Here is a 5,000-nt window from a genome sequence, read left to right as displayed (position 1 = left end):
TTCCTAACATTGACCACTCCACAGAGTGCAACATTGCACGGGTGCTTTTATGTGGCACTGTACGAGCATTTTTACGTGACACTTCTTCCAAAATATGCATGCATTATTATATGTATGTGTGTGTTTGTGTGTGAACCTATGGGTGTGTGTGTGTGTGTGTTTGTGAGAGTGCCTTCCTTTTTCAATTATGCTTTCTGATTTGTAAACAAAATGCACATTCAAATAGTTTTGTTTGTTGTCAGTTCTCCATACAATACATATTTGGTCTATTTGTTGTTTGATAGACTGAAAGATTATGGTCTCACTTGGAAACAAGTGGGAACTGGCCACAGGAAGGACATCCAACCACTGACTCAAAATACTCTCACCTGACCCCCCTGGGAAGCATGGAAAAGTAGATGTTGAACAAGAACAATATATGATTTTTTTTTCAGTTTGCATTTTATTTTTATTCAATTTCTTTTTAGTTGATTTTATTTTTGCATATGCATCCAATCAAATATTTATTCGTTTATATAATTTAATCTTCACATCCAGTCAAATGTTTCCATTTTCTTTTGGTTATCTGAATATTCTCATTAACATTGGAAATGTAAAACTCAACATCGGTAATGTGAAACTCAACATTTCAAAATTCAAAGTTTCTGTTTAGAAATATATTTTAACATTTCTACTTTGAATATCTAAATACTTTCTGTTTCATTTTTGTCTACACAGGAATATTTAATTTCAAGTGTTTACACATGCACATGCATGCGCTCACACACGCACAAGCATGCATATGTAAATTTATGTGAGATAAACAGCATCAGCAGGTTTGAAAGTAATAAGATAACTTCAGGTGGTATAAATTTATATAGATCAGAAGTCATCAGCTATCGGACATGAAGGGGAAGTCTTCTTTCACATTGTCAAAGACAAATTTAGGTTTGTGTCAGCAAGTTGAAAGATCATTATTTTCATATAAAAAATAATAAGGATGAACTAATTTTCACTGACCAACTTTTGCTCTGAATTTGGAATTACTTTCAAACCTGTTGATATGTATTGTAAGTTGACTGAATGAAATAATGGATAAGAAATGTAACCTGTTTTTCTTGGACATAGATTTAACATTTACGAGGCTCTACATCATATTAAGTTGTATGGAACTCTTACATGGTTTTGCACCATAACATAAATAAATAAAACCAACTACACACACACTCATATTGTCTTTATCATTTAGCATTTACTTTTCCATGCTTGTATGGGTCAGACAGAAGTTGCTGAGGTAGCTCTCCACTGGCCAGATGCCATTCCTGTCACCAACCTTCATCTGTTTCCATGCAATCTAATATTTTCCCATAGCTGGATATGTTTTTCACAGAAAACTTGAAATGAACAACCTTGCTTGTATGACTATGAGGCTCGTTTACAGTCACCACACACACACACACACACATATTTATTAAACAAACATCTCAGAGAACTAACAGTATTGCAGGAACAGTCATATGTATATCTCTTCTTCTCCCATTATTGTATCTATACATGCATATATATATATATATAATTTATATTATAATTATATACATATATATATATGCTTGACCACTAAATCTACAAGTTTTTGTATTCTCTCTCTCTGTTTATTTTCTCTTATTCCTTTCTGTTGAAGTGTGTAGGCTTGAAACATAAAAGACTTTCTCACTTTCCTGAACATCAAACTAATACACCTGCTTGTTGTTCATATATTTGTCTTTGTCTTTTGTTTTACTGTAAATTTCAACTATATATATATATATATATATATATATAAGCAGGTAATAAAACTGTCAACACCACCCCGGTCAACAAACTGTTCAACACAATAAACCTTTGTTATGCATAATAAAAATAATTGGTCATTAAAACATTAAAATATTATTGAGTTGTTGATTAATCTAGAATTACTTCATGTTCCAATAAATAACTCACATATTTTAGTAAAACTTGTAACCAACTAAAATATGTAATCAAAGTGAACCGTTGTATAACCTTGACATGCTCAGGCTAACTGCCTGGTTTTTACTGTACAAAATCCTTAAACAAAATGGAGACCATCATCATTGTTTTAATGTCCATATATATTGTGGCCAGATGGAATTCATTTGAGGCAGATTTTTTATAGTTGGATGCCTTTATCAGTTGTTTCAAAGCTAATATTTCTCCAAGGCTCAACAGGTCTTGATGGAAGTTTGGTATTCTATTTATGTGGTTCTAAGAACAAAGAAAATCATCGATGTTGCTTCCAGACCAATAACACCACATGACCTCAACAAACCACTTAAGGCCTAACATCTAGAAGCCATCTTGGATTTGTATCATATCTCCAGATACCTGATGAGTTAGGTTCATTCTACCAGCCTATGAAACTTGAAGTTGCATGGAGCTGAGTCAAACTGTTATTAAATATTGTATGTAATTTCTAACAAAAGTGTTGAGTGTCACTTTCTTTCATTTTTGTCCACTCACATGTATTCGTACTCTATATTCTGTTGAGTACCACTCATAAATGAGAGATAAACAGTTTATAATGGAGAGACAATTGTTGTTGTACACTTTAAAAAAATATCCAAAAATATGTTTGGTGACACTTTCTATTTTCTTTGAGAATCTGTCCGCCAGCAGACTTATGGACAAGTTCAGTTTTAAATCCTAAAAATAAATGATATCCCCAGCTAAATGACCTCAAGAGCTTTAAAGCTGATTTACTAAACATCAGAAAGAAGGTAAAATTTCATCAACATCATCAGTCTAACCTCTTCTTTAACTCATTACACTACTACATGGCAATAATGAAGCAATCATCTTATGTACACATTCTTGCAACAAAACAAAGGTCATATATGAGACAAACACTTGCAAACACACACACACACACCTTCTTACAAACGCAATTACTGCAACCAACAAGAAAACAAACATCTCTACATATAATGACATGAGCATTGAAGTGAAAGAGCTGGCCACCTTTCTAAATATAGAGGATCATGTGGGCTGCCTTGCCTCTCCCCCCACCTCCTATGTCACACTTAAGGATCATAAACTCAACTTCCTTTCTAATCCTAAATGCAGGCTGATTAAATCCATGGAAGAGTGAAAAAGGCACTATGAAATTGACCCAATGAGATTGTAGCACTGCAGGAATTGACTGGTTCCATGACATCAAGAAGAAAGTAGCCTGCAGGTCCACCAGTTCAATATCATGGATTTCTACCCACCAAAATCTTGAGAGCTTTAGAATTTGGTAAGCAATTCACCAATATCAGTGACCTTAATATCAGAAACATCATGACTGCTAGAAAGTCAATTTTGGTTCGTCATGATTCCTACTGGGTGAAGAAGAAAGATGAACCTCTGTTTGACATAGCTATGGTGAGCCACGACAGGACTACAATTGTTGACCTCATCAGCTTATTTATTCTGGATACTGTAAAGAAGCAGCCCCACTGACTTGGGCCTGTATAGGGGATGACAATCTGGTAATCTCAAGCCATATAAACAGTCACATCATGGACAAGTTCAAGAAGGGTCTGATAAAGATATTCAAATAATTTGGCCTGTCTAATGGTCACCACCAATTTAACAAGGGTTGACTTCCTGGACATAACCCTGGATCTGAAGATCAGAAAGCAATGACCTTGCAGGAAACCCAAAGAGGAAACTGTATATATCTACAAAAACTCTAACCACCTCCAAGCTATAATTAGAAACTTAGTCACAAGCATAAGCAGCACAACCTCTAAACTATAGATGGATAAAGAGTTCTTCAACATAGCCACTCCTTCACATTATAACAATGCATTAGGATATATGACAGACACCCCATCCCCACTCCTGAATCCAAAGAGAATCAAAAAGAGAAAGGTAATGAGATTCAATTCTTCATTTAACCTAGAAATTTTAACCAACATAGCTAGGAGCTTCCTGATGCTAATTAACAAACATTTCCCTAGAACCCATAAGTATTATAAGGGTTTTAAACCTGATAATATCAAGGTCAGTTATTTCTGCTAAGACAACGTTGCTTTAAACAGTGCATACTACAGCAAACACAAACACACACCTACACAGCATCCAGTACACATCCTAACATGTAACTGTTGAAATCTTACCAATTGTTCACAGGGAAGATTTTGCCTCACAAAGTCTGTGGTCTTTAGACCCACCCTCACACCATCTGTTGACATTACAAGACAGCACAACAGCCTGTGACTTCAAGAAAAGGTATACACAGCATATGCACTCTGTCAGAAGCAGAGATAAGGAAAACTCTGTGTCCCTGTCCTATTTTATCTGGCGATTCTGTGATCATCAGAATGACTTCCAATATTGAATGGAGTGTCATTGACAGGGCTCCTCTGTACTCACTTGGAACTTGCAATTATCAACTCTGTCTCCACCTATTTCACTAATCTGCAGTAACCATGAACAGGAAGAGTCACCTGGCTTTGTGGTGTCTCCAGGGCTACACTCTGTTTATGAACTTCAAGACACTGGCAGCCAACAACCCAGATATACCACTTTAAGCCTGGCCACTCTGTACTCAATGGCACAGTAGTTAAACCCTGGCACACTTATAGACTAGAGCCCCATTCATGCTGATAGTCTAATCAGGCATCATCAAATCACAATCCAATACCACCAAATCTTGTTGCTCCCATGGAAAGTTTAGCAGCAAAGGCAATAATCTGATGTTGCTAAATATACCACATTGCAGCTTCCAGACAGAGCAGTGACAGTTATCTATCTACAGCCTGTTCATCCAAGTGGGTCAAAGGACAAAAAAATAAAATAAATTACTGATGTTGTTTCCAGACCAATAGACATCTGACATCTAGAAGTTGTCTTGGACTTGTCTCATTCAATTACTCTGTTTCCAGATGCTTGATGAGTTAAGTTTGTCCTACACACCTGTGTAATTTGTATGGAGCTGAGTCAAATTGTTATTAAATAATGTATATGTACATACATAT

At 35.6% G+C, this 5,000-nt stretch overlaps 1 protein-coding gene and 1 long non-coding RNA gene across 4 annotated transcripts in view; one reads left to right on the top strand and one right to left on the bottom strand.

Moving 5' to 3' along the window:
* The window catches only part of LOC118764812, a 17,669-nt gene extending 14,649 nt beyond the window's left edge, over window positions 1–3,020 (top strand). The window contains exon 3 of the long non-coding RNA XR_005000622.1: window positions 2,939–3,020. This is a non-coding gene — a long non-coding RNA (uncharacterized LOC118764812). The remainder of the gene's footprint in view (window positions 1–2,938) is intronic.
* LOC115215564 (high affinity cAMP-specific and IBMX-insensitive 3',5'-cyclic phosphodiesterase 8B-like) overlaps window positions 1–5,000 on the bottom strand; it is a 529,283-nt gene that overhangs the window by 82,723 nt on the left and 441,560 nt on the right. The window lies entirely within an intron of this gene.

Source organism: Octopus sinensis, linkage group LG9 (genome assembly GCF_006345805.1).
Source record: "Octopus sinensis linkage group LG9, ASM634580v1, whole genome shotgun sequence".
Taxonomy (NCBI): domain Eukaryota; kingdom Metazoa; phylum Mollusca; class Cephalopoda; order Octopoda; family Octopodidae; genus Octopus; species Octopus sinensis.
The sequence above is the reverse complement of the archived record's forward strand: the minus strand, read 5'-3'. Positions and strand labels throughout refer to the sequence as shown.